Source organism: Perognathus longimembris, chromosome 9, assembly GCF_023159225.1.
Source record: "Perognathus longimembris pacificus isolate PPM17 chromosome 9, ASM2315922v1, whole genome shotgun sequence".
Classification (NCBI taxonomy): domain Eukaryota; kingdom Metazoa; phylum Chordata; class Mammalia; order Rodentia; family Heteromyidae; genus Perognathus; species Perognathus longimembris.
This window is the reverse complement of record NC_063169.1, coordinates 12,424,486-12,442,128: the sequence shown is the minus strand read 5'-3', so window position 1 is coordinate 12,442,128 and position 17,643 is coordinate 12,424,486. Positions and strand designations below refer to the sequence as shown.

The 17,643-nt window shown below is 38.7% G+C and overlaps 1 protein-coding gene across 2 annotated transcripts in view; it reads left to right on the top strand.

Moving 5' to 3' along the window:
- The window catches only part of LOC125357081 (sine oculis binding protein homolog), a 169,111-nt gene that overhangs the window by 19,288 nt on the left and 132,180 nt on the right, over positions 1-17,643 (top strand). The window lies entirely within an intron of this gene.

Below are 17,643 nucleotides of genomic sequence, written 5' to 3'. Positions count from 1 at the left end.
TGGCACTGCATTAGATGTAGATGGCAATAGGCTCTGAGCATATAATATTGTAAGCTAGGCTATAGGTACATTTCACACAGAGGGAGAAGTTAACATTGTTGTCTCTGCTTGCTGTAAAATGTTGAAATTGTGATAGGATGCTTACTTGTGACACTGGTTATTTTTCTGCATATTGAACAACAATAAATACTAGATCACAATAATATTACTTATTTTAGCACACTAAAGCAATTGCTTGTTTTATAAGGAAAGATCGGTATTTAATTATGTTTCTGTTAACAGTGAAGACATTTGTAGATAGAAGTTCCTGGTTTGTAACATATATATATATATATATATGGATGTTATAGATATGCTCACACTGTATTCTAAGTGTGATGCTTTCCTTCATACTTTTAGCCATATTTTCTTCTTGTCCTACATTTAAAAAATAACAATGTCCTTTAATGCTAAAGTCTTACATCTATTAAAGTCACCTATAATTGTATTTCTCTACTAATTACTACAGTAATTGCTGTATCATATAAAGTTTGTCTTATTAGTGCCTCTATTATTTATTTTGTGATACAGAGGAGCTTAAATTCATCTCTTAAGGAGCAAAGATATCTTTGGCATAGGCCAACTTAGGCAAAAAAGTAGCTAATTTTGAAAATGTAGAATTTATGTTTACCTGTATGTTCTGTGGCTTAGGTGAAAAGTGATGATGAGCAGGAATTTAAGGTAGTATAACCAAGTAGTAAGAACGTTGGCTTCAGATCCATAAAGATGGTTTCAACCCATTTTTGTCACTTACTAGCTCTGAGCATCAATGCTCCTCATTTGTTTTCTGGACTGTAAAATGGGAGCGCAGTCTTATTTTATGGGGCTGTTGGAAGTGAGATGAGGAAATGTATGTAAAGTACCTCATATAATAGCTGCCACACACAAGCCACAGAGAAAACACCATACTTCTTTTTGCTCTTTTCCGTCCTAATTCTGCCCTAGAGTTATCAGATATATAATTTGCGCATAGAAAGGTGTGCATCCAAATGCAAATTCATCTCTAAGATTTATTTGAGCAAAGCAAACAGCTTTAGAAATTAGCATAGCTGAAGCTAACATGAGTTTGGCATGCCAAAAAACCTGCCCTCGTGTTTCCTGCTGAGCCAACCACATAGAATTCAAGCACACAGCTCCTATTTAACTCTAATTCCACATCAGATCAGGAAATAAATATGCAAAGGGATAGAGGCCAAAAATCGAGCCTTGGAAGTCTTAGCCGTAGGAACCCAGAGGAGTTAGAAGCCAGAGTAACGGAACACCAGTGGTTTTATGCTGTCTTCTGTGGAACTCCAAAGCACTCGTCTGTGGAAAACAAAATGTAGGAAAGGACGTCTTTAATTTTCTGTATCTGCTCAAAACTTTGACTCTTTCTACCATGAGGTTTCATATGACAAGACAAAGACAGAAACGTTTTCTACTTCCAGACATTTATTCTACTAGTAAACTTAACAGAGAGATGAATTTTGGTTTAGTCATGCCATCTGGGACAGGGCAGATCATACTTTGGGCTTTGCAGGCCATCGGATGGGTAATGAAGCTACAGAACTCTGTTGCTGTAGTATGATAGCAACCATACTTAGTGCATAAACCAATGAGTGTGGCTGTCTTCCAGTAAAACTTTATTGGAAAAAAGGCAGTTGCAGGGTTTTTACCCATTTTTTTCTGATGCTTGTGCTAGGCTGAGGTTAGCTGAGTCTCATGGTAAAAGGAAGGTGACTAGTCAAAGTCAGGCATTTGACTTTGTAAGGTGTCCTGTGATGGCCCAAGAAGACAAGAGAAAAATAAGGGCAAGGTAAGAGTGTTTTGGGGGTAGTTAGTGTGCTTTGGTATAGCAATATTGGTTGAGTAAATCACTGATTGATGTTAAAATCTTATTCCACACATGAGATTAGATGATTTACTGAGGAGATGTTAGTATTTTCTTTGCTTTGTTGTTCATTAAGAAAATACATGTGTTTTGTCTGGAGTGATGCCAGACTGTCTGGCCTTGACCACAACTTCCTGGGCAATAAAGTGATGATTCCATTGCCCTTACTATTTGTGGATAAGTCATTATCAAAGTTTTCATTTAATTAATCATTTTAATGCTTCCTTTGTGAAAACTTCAACAGTTCTTCAAGGCAACTGAGTGGAGGTATATTTCCTGTCAATTTTCTAGCCTTATATAGAGTAATGTTCATTCTGTAGGAGAACTAATAAAGGCACAGTGGCCAGAAGCTGATGGTCTCCCGCTAATCAACTCCTAGATAATTTACAACTACATCTTTGTTAATGTCCTTCCTTCAGGGAAGGAAAGGTGAGGATTGTGTGTAAGCTGTGCATCTTTACGGCAGGGCCCAAATTATTCCTGTTGGACTGCAAGCTAGGTGAACGTGCTAGTAATAATAGCTTGTGTTTGCATTACATTCTTCATAGTGTTTTTTGTTTTTTTTTTGGCCAGTCCTGGGGCTTGGACTCAGGGCCTGAGCACTGACCCTGGCTTCTTTTTGCTCAGGGCTAGCACTTCTTCATAGTTCTTGAAACTCATTTGCATTCTTTAATTCAGTCTTGGGAAATAGCATTTAGATGTCATAACTAAAGAGCTGAAGTTCAAATAGGTTAAATAGATTTCTCAAGGTCATAGGGCATCTAAGTACTTGAGCTAAGACTACTACTAAAGTCTTCTGACTCCAAATCCAGTATTCTTTTGATATAAAGTTGCCTTCTTAGCATTTTTAGCATAGTCCTACAAAACTTTCCTAGATTATCAGAATAATAATGCTATTAGCATACTACTTCCAGGATCCCTGGTGACAAGGGGGTATGGCTGCTTCCTGAAAAAGTGTGTGTGTGTGTGTGTGTGTGTGTGTGTGTGTGTGTGTGTGTGTATGCCAGTCCTGGGGCTTGAACTCAGGGCCTGGGTGCTGTCCCTGAGCTTTCTTTCCTCAAGGCTACCAGTTGAGCCACAACACCCCTTTCAGCTTTTTCTGAGTAGTTTATTGGAGATAAGGGTCTCACAGACTTCAGCTAGGGCTGAATTCAAACAGCCTTCTGAGTAGCTAGGCCACCAATTGAGCCACCAGCACCAGCTAAAAGTTGTTTCCCTCCCCCCCACACCCCCCCGAGCTTGAACTCTGGGCCTGGGTGCTGTGCCTGAGCTTCTTTGTCCTCCAGGCTAGCGCTCTACCACTTGAGCCACAACACCACTTTGGGCTTTTTCTGGCTAGTAACTTTGTTGGAGAAAAGAGTCTCATGGACTTCCCTGCTTGGGCTGGTTTCGAGCTGTGATCCTGAGATCTCAGCCTCCCGAGTAGCTAGGATTACAGGTGTGAGTCACTGACACCCAGCCTAAAAGTTTATTTTTAAAAGTCCACATCATTATGAGACTTGCTGAGTCCTTTGTCAACTTTATGACCCTATTGGCCTGAAGGTGGGAAAGTCTTAGCTTGGTTTTCACGTCTTTGCCATCGTTAGACAACTGCTTTTTTTTTTTTTTACAGAGTAAAAGGGCTCCAGCTGGTGGGGCACTGGTGATACATGTGATCATGGCAAGCTCACCAGTGGATCCCATTCATGGTGGGGCAGCTGGTGGTCCCATCGTAATACTTGTGACTGGGAACACAGTGATAGCACATTTGCTTGGATTTCCACTCCTTTTGCACAGCTGCATACAGAAGTGTGGGTGCAGCTTATTTCTGGACTTAGGGAACTGCTCTTTTGGTCATTCTACCCATTTTCACTGGAGAAGGGAAGCTCCCGATATTTTGCTATTTACCACAGTGTTGACCAAGCTTTGACCTCATATGTTTATGTCCATCTTCTAAGGCTAAGCTGCCCTTCCCCCTCATAGATGGCCTCTTGGGCCTTGTTGTGCCATCTGTGATATCATAGGTGTTACTATGGCAATAGACTTGTTATAAATACAGGATAATAGTCCTGACTTTGCTTTTCTTTTTTTCCCCATTTGGTGAAGGGAATTACTATGATCCTTAAATAATAACTACAGGCTTTTCTGCAGACTGTAGGCAGTGACTAGAAGAAGTAGCAGAGAAGCCATTTAAAAATGGTTACAAGAATATTAGAAAAAATATAAAAGCACTGGCCTACTCTGATGCAAACATGCTTTATCCTTTTAGTTCAAAATATGCAAACCTTCTTTGCTAATTTTCAGAACCACGTAATGAGCAGAGTCTGAAGTAGCAAAAACATACTGGCAAGAGTTTTAAAAGATTGTTCAAGTTTTTCACCTTGCTGTAATTCTTTTCATACTAGAGATTTCTTTGTGTGTATGTTTGTCCTGGGCCTTGAACTTAGGGTCTGGGCACTGTCCCTGAGCTTTTGTGCTCAAAGCTAGCACTCTACCACTTTGAGACACTTTGAGGTCCATTTTTGGATTTTTAGTAGTTAATTGGAAGTAAGAGTCTCAAGGACTTTCCTGCCCAAGCTGTCTTTGCATTTCTATAACTGAGATCTCAGCCTCCTGAATAGCTAGGATGATAGGCATGAGCCACCAGCAACCAGCTTTGTTAGAGATTTTTTAATATGAGTTCAACTCTTTGGCACTTCAGAGAGCATTGTGTCTAGAAAGGGCTATGGGCCTGAAAGGTAACATAAGGTATGATCGTGCTATATAGTAAGTCTCTACTAGAATGCCGTGTCTGCCTGCTACCCCGAGGTTTGATGATGGAAGCAAAGCATTCAGAGTGGATTCTGAATAAAAACATTTTTACCAAGATCTTGTAACTGTCTTTAGTATTTTATAGGTATCATAATAGCACTTGGTTCCATTAGCTGGACTTTAGTACTCTGCAGTGGTTGGAAAGATTTGAGCTTCCCACCTTGCTGACCTCTAGTCAAAGGAATCAGGATAGCAGATTATGGCCCAGTTGAAGCCAACACTAGGAAATGTTTCTCCTAATCTCAGGCTGGCTCTATAATATTTTACTCCCAATAATTAAAAAAAAAACCCAGTGAAACTATTGGTGTAACTGCTGTAATTATTTTTGTTCACAAAGGAAAGCTGAAGCAAATTTTTGTACTTAATGCCTCACTGCTGCAGAAAATGCTGTGTATCTAAGAGACCATGTTGTAGATTGAAGCCTTCTGACAGGTTTCCCCAGGGTCTTACAACTTGCTTGTTCTGAGTCCAGAATCCCTGTAAATCCCTGAATACTTAAAAATGAAATGAAATGTGTAAAAAAGGAAGTAGTGTACTTCTCTTGATGCATTTATATGGCAGTTTTGAATAAAATGCCTCTTTACCTCAAATGCAATTCTTATTGCCACCACATTCCCAAGAGTTAGGTACGATATGGGGCTTCCCACATGGCACACATGGATTTGTGTGGAGGAGGAAGATGAGAGCAATCTGCTCAGAGCAGCTTGATTTCCTGTGTGCAGAAATATCTTGCTTTTCTTTGAAAACAATGACCATTTCCTGTCCCCCAGAATGGTTTGCACTCAGCTTTCCCAATTTGTGTTCAGGCACAGTCAGGGAAATATGATCTATTTTTTTAGGCAAATCTTGAAATTCCTTAGGGGTTAGAAGAACAGGGCTCCAAGGAACCATTAGCTTAACAGAGAATATGGAAATACCCACGTGATATGTTAAACCCTATGTATATAGTGGACTACCCCACAGTTAATAAGCATGTTACTTTTTGGCTCTTATAATTCTTACATGGAGTTGTTACTTGCAAGGAACTGGGAATCCGAATGTGGTTTGCATTATGGTCATTATTTATTTTATCTGTTATTCAATATTCTTGGGGCTTGCATATGAATGATGTATTCCAAACAGCCATTGAGAAAACAGGATTTAATCAAAATTGCTTTGGCATTTATTTATTTGTCCAAATCTCAGAATATGATTATTAAATAAAATTACCTAGAGTTAATGGGATTTGGATGGCTTCTAGTTAAGCACCAGATACATTTCTCAAAAAAGAAAAGAAAAGAAAAGAAAAAGAGGCTCACTGCAATCTTAGTTTTCCAAATTACTTAGAACAGGGATAGGAGGAATTATGAAGAATAGCAGGAAAAGGAGTAGATAATAATATGAAATAAATTCATCTTAATATTTAAATAATTATTATAGATCAGGCATTGTGCTGATAGGTTATATCATTTAATTTTTGCAACAGCTCTTTGAGGAGGCTGTTACTAACCTTATTTTACAGAGGAGGAAACTGAAAGAGAGAGAGAGAGCACTTGGCTGAAGTCACACAAGTGATATGTAGCAGAACTGGTATTTGAACTTACATGTTGTGTTTGCTACATTCACAACCAGTAGATTATCCAAAACACGATGTCAGTCTTTCAGTCTGTTAGCTACTTACTGAATGTTTTTTATACTCTAGTAATGATATGAATACAGATCATCTCTGACTACAAGAACTTCTAATGTAGTTGCCATATAATCAGGATCATTCAAGTATGAATTTGGGCTGTGTAATTTTATCTGCATTTGGAGTGTGAATGATAGGAGTACAAAGTCTATTAAAGTAGGGTAGTAGAAAGTCCCTAGACAGATAATCAAGTACTGTACAATCGAGGCACTGTGCAGGCCTAACTACTTAGGAAGGTAAGATCTGAGGACCATAGTTGGAAACTAGCTCAGGCAGAATACTCTCCGAGACTCTGTCTCTAATTAACTCACAAAAATGCTAAGCTAGAGTCATGGCGTAGATTGCTAGCTATGAACAAGCAAGTCAAGGAACAGTGCAAAATCCTGAGTTCAAGTGTCCAGATAGGAAGAGGGAATAATCCTTTGAATTTCATTGTGACAGAAAAAAAGACACTAAGTGGAATCTAAAAATCTTAGCTGCTATGATATGGGATGTCCTACTCCATCTTTCCTTGTACAATCAAAAGTTCTGTCAAAGTTGAGTATGTTTGATTTTTCTTAATTCAGAAAGGGAAGCATAATTTGAATACTGTGATGGAAAGACTGATATAGAGCATTAACCAGGAATTACTAACCTAAATTGCCAGTGACACCTATTCTACTTATTGCCTGTATAATCTTGGATTAGAATCTTTGATCCTTCTACATAGTGATGTAGTTCATTTTGGCAATTTATGATTTCTTTATATTAAAGAAATCCTGATTTTGTGACTTGCATATTACTTACCTGATTTTATTATTTGGAAGAGCATATATATATATGCCTTAATATGCACTTGCTAATTGATTGACTAAGTTTATAGCAAATTTACATATTTGTGCAGTTATAGCTGTGAAAATTCTGATGGAAGATTTGTGTCACTTAGAAGAACTTTTTTTTTAAAATCTATTGTGGGTCATGAACTCTGGGGCTAGGTGTTGTCCCCGAGCATTTTTGCTCAAGGCTAGTGCTCTGCCACTTTGAGCTACAGTACTACTTCTGGTTTTCTAACTGGAGATGAGCGTCTCATGGGCTTTCCTGCCTGGGCTGGCTTTGAACTTCAATCCTCAGATCTCAGCCTCCTTAGTAGGTAGGATTACAGGTGTGAGCTATCAGTGTTTATATAGAACAACTTTTAATGATCATTAATTTTTACTCTGAACAGGTGAGTGACTTGAAATGCTGGACCTAACTACTGCTACTGCTGCTGCTTCTTTTTCTTTTCCTCTTCCTCCTCCTTCCCCTCCTCCTCCTCCTCCTCCTCCTCCTCCCCCTCCTCCTCCTCCTCCTCCTCCTCCTCCTCCTCCTCCTCCTCCTCCTCCTCCTCCTCCTCCTCCTCCTTCTCCTCCTCCTCCTCCCTCCTCCCCCCCCCGCCCCTCCTCCCCCTCCCCCTCCTCCCCCTCCCCCCTCCCCCTCCCCCCTTCCTCCACCTCCTCCCCCTCCTCCCCCTCCTCCCCCTCCTCCCCCTCCTCCCCCTCCTCCTCCTCCTCCCTCTCCTCCTCCTCCTCCTCCTCCTCCTCCTCCTCCTCCTCCTCCTCCTCCTCCTTCTTTGCCAGTCCTGAGGCTTGGACTGTCCCTGGCTTCTTTTTGCTCAAGGTTAGCACTCTACCACTTGAGCCACAGTGCCCCTTCTGGCTTTTTCTATATATGTGGTGCTGAGGAATTGAACCCAGGGTTTCCTGTATAAGAGGCAAGCACTCTACCACTAGACCATATTCCTAGCCTCTGGACCTAACTTCTTAAAAAGATAAAATGTGCTAGAAATATAAAATGTGAATAAATAAAATGACTATTTTAGATCTAATCATTTTTATTTACCCCAAACTAATGATTATTGGAAGTAATTCTTAGAATTTCTGCTAGAGAAAAATCATGTTATACTTAATTCATCCTATCAAACTGGGTACTAAAAGAAATAGAAGACATAAGTAGTCTATCCTACATCAACTAAAAACATAGTAATAATTAGATATTTTCTATAATGAATATTATAGACCTAGGTAGGGTTTAAGTGGTAAATTCTGTGTGAGGCAAGGAACAAATAAAATGAAACTTAGAAAAACTCTTGTAGAAATTAGAAAAAGAAGAAACACTTCTGCTTATTTTATGATCCAGTCATAACATTGATTATGTTACATGCCAAGGGCATTGTAAGTAAAGAAAATGATAATTTAATTGAGTTACATTAAATTGAAAACTGTTCATCATGAACACTGATGTAAAAACTCCTAAGCAAAATTATAATAAACCCAGGCCAGTTAAATACAGAAAAGGGTAATAAAGCATGACTAATTTGGATTTTTTTTTAGGAATGCAAGGTTGGCTTAGTTTATATTTCAAATATCTGTCAGCATAGTTTGTCATATTAACTGAACGATGTAAAAACCCTTGTAAATCTTAATAAATGCAGAAAAATAATTTGATAACATTTACTGTAATAGATTGTTGAAAATTGTAGAAATAAACTAGAGCTTCCTTATTCTGACAAGAGGTATCAAAAAAAAAAGCTACAGCAAATATGCTTCATGAGGAAAAATGGAAAGCTTTCCCCTGGAGATCAAATATGAGATAAAGGTAACCACTTCTTCCACTTGTATTCAGTTTTGTACTGGATTTCACATTGTAAGGCAATATAAAGCAATAAGAAAGATTTTCAAGATTTGGACGACATTATTTGTATAGATCCCCTAACCCAAATCTACAAGTAAACTATTGTAATTGATGAGTATATTTATATAGGTGTTTAAACACAAGTAAGTACCCTCAAATCAATTATGCTTCTACATAAAAACAAAAAAAATTAAAATACAAAAATACTATTTGAAAAAAGTATCAAAAACCCAGAAAAAGTCTAATAGAATATTTTGCAGGCTAGAGACAGAATATTTAAGAGGCAGATTTTTTTTTCTAAATTGATCTAAATGTTTAATTCTTGAAAAAAATTCACTCTTTCTAAGGCAAGAGTCCAGAAGCAATGTAAACAGGTTATTGACATTACAAAGATATTAAACAACTGAAATTTATTTCTCATAGTTCTGGAGAAGTCCAAGAGTAAAGTCTTAGCAGAATTGGTGTGTTGTAAGGGCTCTCTGGGTTGCAGGTGATTACCCTCTTGCTGTGTCTTCGTGTGTGTGTGTGTGTGTGTGTGTGTGTGTGTGTGAGAGAGAGAGAGAGAGAGAGAGAGAGACAGACAGACAGACAGACAGACAGAGACAGAGAGACAGAGAGATTCTTCCCTTTTTTTCCTTTCTTTTTTGGCCTCAAGGCCTCATGTTTGCTTACCACTTGAGCCAAGACCTAACCCTTTTGGCCTTAACTTTTTCTGGATAGGGTTTTTCATTATTGCCTGGGGCTAGCCTTTACCTTGATCCACTATCCATACCACCTGCGTAGCTGAGATTACAGGTGTGTGCCACTAAGCCTGATTCTTCTCTGTTGTCTGTTCTTTTAAGGGCCTCTAGTCACATTGTGAGAGTCCCACTCTCAGGATCTCATCAAATCACTGTTATCTCTTAAAGACCCCCTTTCCAAATACCATTACATTAGGGGCTAGGACCACAACTTAAGAATTTTAGGAGACATAAATGTTTAGTATGTGACACCAAAGATGACACTGTAAGTAATGATGTCAGGGAAGCATTTTCAATATGTGCTTATAGAAAAGAATATGTTTTTTTTTCTCTACCTCACACTATTCACAAAAGTTAGTTCTAAACATATGTGAAATATAGAACTTCTAGATGCGAGCCCAGGGAAGTTGATTCATGATTATGACTAGGCCACTGTTTCTTTTGTTTTCTTTCTTTTTTTTTTTTTTTTGCGCCAGTCCTGGGCCTTGGACTCAGGGCCTGAGCACTGTCCCTGGCTTCTTCCCGCTCAAGGCTAGCACTCTGCCACTTGAGCCACAGCGCCGCTTCTGGCCATTTTCCGTATATGTGGTGCTGGGGAATCGAACCTAGGGCCTCGTGTATCCGAGGCAGGCACTCTTGCCACTAGGCCATATCCCCAGCCCCCCACTGTTTCTTAAACTATGAATGAAAGCATTCATCCTAAAAAAAAAAGGCCAATTAAATAGACACTCTATTCAAGTGAAGAATTTCTATTAAAAGTTATATTTCAACCCAGGTATGGTGGTCCATGCTATGGCAAGAGGACTATGAGTTCAAGGTCGGCGTGGTTTATTAATTGAGACTTTATCTCAAATATTTCTTTTTCTGAAAGAATAGAAAGACAAATCACTATGTGGAAGATGATGTTTGTAACACATATTATAACAAAGGACTCATTAGAAACATATAAATCTATTATAAATAAAAAAAGAAAACCATTGATAGGAAAATGAGCAAAAAAAGTGTAAACACTTCACATACAAAAATAATCTAAGGAGGGCTGGGGATACGGCCTAGTGACAAGAGTGCTTGCCTCCTATACATGAGGCCCTGGGTTCAATTCCCCAGCACCACGTATACAGAAAATGGCCAGAAGTGGCGCTGTGGCTCAAGTGGCAGAGTGCTAGCCCTGAGCAAAAAGAAGCCAGGGACAGCGCTCAGGTCCTGAGTCCAAGCCCCAGGACTGGCCCCCCCCCCCCAAAAAAAAATAATCTAAGGGGTCAATAAACAAGTTAAAAATTATTCAATTTCACTAATCATCAGGGCTATAAAGTTTAAAATCAGAATGAGACAACAGTTCACATACTGGAATGGCTGAAATGAAAAGGACTGACAATTCAAGGGCTGAGGAGGATGTAGAGCAAATGAGATTCTCATGCTTAGCTGACAGAGTGCAAATCAATCTAATTACTCCTCAAAGTTGACTGGCAATATCTATTAATGCTGGGCATTCATATGCACCATCATATGATAAGATGTACTCAAAGCAAAATGAGTATTTGACACAAGAATCTTTGTAGTAGTATTTGCTTGTAATAGTGAAAAACCAGAAACAACCCAAATATTCACCAGCCATTGTTAATATAGCCTCTTATGGCTTCCTCATGTGGATTGAAGTAGGTGACTGGGAGACTTGAAGTGGAATGGAAAGTTGTATGTGTGTCATTTAGGCATAAATTAAGTAGAAAGCATGTCCCTTTTTCTCAAAAAGATTTTTATTTCAAAAAATGTGAAGAAGACCTGTCTTAGAGACCTAGATTCCTATAGCCTTTAAATTAAGCTAATAAGCCCTAGAATGTAATTTTATAATTTTTTATCCTATAACTAGTCTGTTCATAGCTGTCTCAACTTTAGGAGAATTCCAAAATCTCATTATTTCACATTAGTGAGGAATTACCAACTAGCTAAATACTAATGGGTCATGAGGAAGCATGAACATTAAGTTACAGGAATAAGGCCTGTATTTCCCATGGTGCTCTACTTGAGAGAAACCTTGATATGGTGCCAAGTGGAGAGAAACTGAGGGTGTGTGACAAAAGTAGATTGCACATATTTATACCCCAGGGGTTCTTACTGGGGTAACTTGGCTCCCCGAGGAAACATTTGGCAATGTCCAGAGACTTTTTTTTGACTGTCACAAGTGGAAGAAGGTGTGTTACTGGTATCTAGTGGACAAAGTCCAGGGATTCTGCTAAATATCTTATGGTGCCTAGGACAGCCCACCACAAATTGTGTAGCTCAGAATATCAGCAGTGCTGATACAGAGAAATTGTGCTCTATGGTGATAGCAGTGCTGTGTATGGGATACCTTTGCATGCCCCTCCAAATCCTCGGCTCCATCTCCTACTCTAGGGATTACTGCAGGACTTAGATTGGTTTGGGTCTGTGCAGTCTGAAAACACCTTGCCACAGTTGTGTGGCTATGTCTTTAGTTCCCTGCTGTCAGGCTTTTCTGACTTGGGCACCCCATGTGGACCCCTGAGCAATCATCCACCTCTGTTAAAACTGGATCGATAGAAGATGAGAGCTAATGATAAATTCATCCTTATTTTGTTTTTGGGAAGACACTTAAGAAATATATTCCATTAACTCCAAGAATTGTCTGTGTGGTAGAATACTGATCTCTCTTAACAGTGGCGAGTATGTGCTTTTGCTGGTTCTTCCTCTTCCCCAGATTGACTCCTACTTAACTGCAATCACGTGCTCAGTAAACCACATGCTTACAAGTCTTTGTCTCAGATTCTGTTTTCTGGGACACTCAGGATAAAAATACCATGTGTATGGAAGCCCTTGGAAAAAGACCAGTAGCTAATGGAAGAGAATTTTAAAAGTTTTAATCTTGCAATTTTTTCACCTTTTCCATTCAAAGTTCAGCATTAATATAGAATAAAAGCAAATAAATAAACAAATAAGAGCACTGTTGGTGGTGCAAATATTGCTGTGCTCCAAAAGGGCCAATTCCAAAATTGTCCAATCATCCAAAGAATTTTCTAAGCCTCTTACAGTAGGGGTAAAGGCCAATTGTGGTCATACAGGAGACAGATTAAGTGAGGGATTTAAGATAGAGAAGAAAGGGAGAAAGAATATGCTTTACTTATACTTCTTTAACGGGTCTTGTTATTTTCAGAAATTTAGAATCCTGGAGTTTTATTTAGAAGGAACACATGAGCACATCTAGCTAAATGCTCTTGCTCACAAATGATAAAATGAAATCTAGAGAAGCTAAATAATTTCCTCAAATCCCTCAGTTTTATTAATGGTGGATCCAGGACCAGAAAGCACTTTTAAGGTGAAAATACCATCTAATCATGCATTCTAAATGACACACCCAGTGATTCCTTAGAAAGTCTGAGACTCCTCTTACATTATCTGAACTCTTTTCAGAGATTAAGACCTAGTTAGGATAATGCTTTTTGGATACCATGTTCCAGGTCACCAAGGACTAAGATGCTAAGAGGAAATTGTGCCAGGTATGCCTTCCTTTGCTTGTTAGAGGGTGGCTATATTTCTGGAAATTCTTATTATTCTAGGGATATTCCCAATGCTAACTTTTCAAAGTTCCTATTAAATTGAGTCAACCTGGTTTGTGGACATAGCCAAAGAGAGTAGAAATGATGATCCATTTTTTTCTCCTGGAAATTTTTACTGGTACTTCCCTGTAAGACAACTTTGTTCTGAGTGATTACCAAAGGATGGTGCCCCTGACTTTCTCCTTCTATCTCATCCTTGTTATCCATCCACCCAAGGTGCACTTAGTAAGGTGTCTGATTTTTCCTCTTACTTAGGCTGAGGCCTCAGGTCACACATTTCATCTTAGTGAGCAAGGTAAATGTGGTTTCTCTCTTACCTGCCTCATAGTCTGTTGGGTGTCAGCCACATTAAACATAAGAACAAATAAATAAAGTATGAAGATGATCAAATCCAGCCTGATGTGGGAGTCCTTCAGTTTTGCAATCAGGGAAGGCCCCTTTGGGATAGCTTAAGGTATGTTAGAAAGGTATAAATTGCTCGAGAATTTGGAGGTGATAGGTTAGGAAGCAGAACAGATAAAGATTCTTGAGCTTCAAGAACATGCAAGAAACTAAACCCTAGAGCACAGAGAGGTTAAGAGGCTGATCTAAGGCACAATCCATGGAGATCATGGCAAGGAGTTTCACCTTTTTGAAGGCAGTGGATGTCAGTACCTAAGGATTTTCACACGCAGAAGCAGTGATCAAGTTTATGTTGGGAATTTCCTGAGTGCAGTGTGGAGGGAATGGACTGGCGGAAGCATGTTTGGAGGCCATGGATAATGTGAGGAAGAGGTTCTGGTGGTTTTTACTGGGATGGAGAGCAATAAACTCAGTGAATTATTGCTATTCCTAGAATAGTGTCTGGCACGTAAACAGACTTGGTAAACATTGAGTGAATGAGTAAGTATATCATAAAAATATTCAAGAAGACCCATGATTATTCAGAATGTGAGGTAAGAGGAAAGAAGGAGACATGAAGAATACTAGATTTCTGCCAGAAGATTTCTGGATAGAATATAAGAGCCTGGTACTTAAATGGAAAATGAGGTGAAAGGGGCCTGATTATGGAGAAGAGTGTGTATGTAGCTTTGGACATGACCTGCTAAGATGTTTGGGAGGCAATTAGACATAATAGCTCATGGGCTACTATGAGAATTTGCTCTTGATCAGTGTTCTAGCCAGTTCATCTTGATTCTTTTAACAATGCTTTTCTTGCTCTAAGATTCTGTACAAGGCAGCTTGACCCTTCAGTCCTAATACACTGCTATTTGTACCTCTTTGGAGATGGTATCCCTTGAAGCAGGACAAGAACTCAGAATTGCTTTCCTAGCAGCAATAGACTTATTGACATACATTTTTTTAATATGACTCTCTTGTCCGTAATCATGAGAGGTTCATTAGTGAATAAATCCATCATTACAGCACAACTGTCCCAGGCCATTTTAGATCATTTAGATCAGATCCAAGGCTCAGGAATGGGGGCAGATTTTTTACCTAGCTTCTTGTCTGTGGCAGCCACCCAGTGAATATGACTTATTTAGTCTGTTAAGAGCAGTATTACATATATCCTTTTGCCTTCTTATTGATTTGTGCCATTTTTCTTCAGGACTTTACAGGAAAAGAGTTGCCTGGCTCTGTTTTTGCTGCATGTAGCAGACACCATGGGACTTTGTGACCATGGGTGTCTTTGATCACTCTGATTGACCAGTATGTGTCCGTCAGTGTGTACAGCATGGGCCACATGTCTATCTTTCTGCCAATGCAGACAAAAAAGGAGGTTCCTGAAGGTTCAATTCCGGGCAAAAGAGGAGAAACCTTCTTGATAATTAATGACCCACATGGAAATGTTTTTGCCTCAGTGGAAATGTAGGGCAGTGGAGTAGTGAGTCCCAGTGAGACTTCTTTAGAAGTCCCTATGAAAAGGCATGCTCATAGTCAAATGTGTGAAAAATAGAGTATCTTATCTCCCTCTTTTTTTTTTTTTTTTTTTTTTGCCAGTCCTGGAGCTTGGGACTCAGAGTCTGAGCACAGTCCCTGGCTTCTTTTTGCTCAAGGCTAGCACTCTACCTTTTGAGCCACAGTGCCACTTCCAGCTTTTTCTGTTTATGTGGTGCTGAGGAATCAAACCCCAGGCTTTGTGCATGCACTCTACCACTAAGCCACATTCCCAGCCCCTAATCTCCCTCTTAAAAGGTCCTTAATTATGTATTGGTGGAACCAAAATGTCCTGCAAGAAAAAGCCTCCTGTGTAACTTAGTTTAGCCTCATGTTTTATCAACATATTTAGCCACGGGGCTTTAAAGAAATTACAGCCAGTTAAGTACATCATGAAATTAGTGTTTTGTGGAATGTACTTTGGGAAATATTGCACATTGAACTTATTCTAATGTTCAACCTATTCCCTTCCTACTCAAGTTTGTTATAGTGAATACATAGAAAGACAGTTTCTCTAGAGTGAAGAAAAGAGAAGCAGAGACCTAGAGGTCAAGGAGACTTATAGAAGGAGCCCCATTCACTGGCCAGGCTGTATAATTGTCTTCAAATTAATTTCAGGAAGCCAGAGCCACATATACTTAGTAGTGTCATGTTAAAGAATCCAAGTTTGTGATATTCATAAGTATGATATTCTTATGATATTTATAAGAGAATTGCATATTGAATATCCCTCTTCAGAAATGCTTGGGACCAAACATGTTTTAGAGTTTTTCAGATTTGGATATTTGCATATAAATAACAAGATGTCTTAAAGATGAAGCCTGAGTCTAGAAATGAAATGCATTAATGTTTAACATATACTCATAAATTGAATCTAATTTTATCCAACAGTTTTATTGTACTTGTGTCTTAATTATGACCTGTCAGAGAATTTGTGGATCATACTGTCTCTCAAAAAGTTTTAGATATTGGATCATTTTGGATTTCAGACTTTTATATTAGGGATTTTTAACCTACATACTATATTGTGAATTTGTAGTTTATTCTTTTATTTCCCTTCTTTGTTTGAGTTTGAGGAAAACAAGTAAGGAAGGGATGGTGTCTATAAAGAAACTTTGTTCTGACTAAATTTGATTCCAGAGCCAGTTTTCTCTAAGAACTCACTGAACTTGTCTCTGATCTGTTTTGTCAAGAAACACAGGAAGATGAACTCTCTAATTAAAATTATTTCTTGGTCAGCTTTATCCTCACATATTTATAATTGTCTTAGTTTCATTGTTAAATCTGTCATCTTCATTTCCATTGTCATTCTGTAGGGTCAGGACCTCATCCCCTTTCCTCTGACTTAATTAAACAAATTAATTAGCTAATTAATCTATCCATTTATTTTTTCTGCACGGGTTGAACACTATTCCATGGTTGGCACTGGACTCATAGGTTGAATGAGACACAGATCCTATTCCCATGTTGCTTTTGGAGATTTCTAGATGTAGAACTAGATTTCAGTCATTCAGAATTCTGATCCATCTCATTGGAGTGACATGTCTCAATAGACCTTTAATCTTGTTTTGTCCTAATGAGGAGCATTCCTTAGCCTTGTGTAACCTACTGGATAAAAATGCACCACCTTCCTCTCCATGGGGAAATGCTATTCAAAACCTTCTTTCTCAGACCCTCTTGGCACTAGTCTAATCTCCTACCTCTCCCTTTACACAATCTTTGTCAATGGGTTACCTTCAGGACTGACATGAATCGTGGACCTGCTTGCCACTCCACATCTCCCACAATTTTCTGCCCTGTCTTTCCTTTTGAACACCTTCCTGTTCTAAACTCTTCAGGAGACAACTACACACTGTGCTCTCATATAGCTCCAGCGTGCCTCTGAAATTCTCTTCCTGAATTCTACTTGTCACGTGCTAAGCCATACACTTTTCTATCTTTATTGCAAGCAGAGCCATGACCTATTCTATTCAAAATCTTTGAACAGTTACCTAGTACACGGACCTGTGTGTAAATCTTTGGTTATTTATTTCTGGAATTATACTCTTGGTGTCTCTAGCTACATTGACATAGAATAATATGTTAATAATTAAAAATGGACTTGAAAAGTTTCATTAGAAAACTAAAAATTTAAATTGTATTGTTTTTCTCTAGTGTTGGATAATATTCATTTCTTTGATGTATTGCAACCAACTTTTAGTTTATGTGTAGACATTAGATTTTTTTAGAACAAAGTACTACACTGTATAGAGAGAAGTGAGTTACTTAATTGCTTGAAATTACTTCAAGCCTACATTTAATAGAAAAATAGAGATATATTAGGGACTACAAAGACTCGTGTAGTTGTTCAGCTCTTTATCATTTAATTACATCTTTTTAATGAGAAATAGTGCAATGACA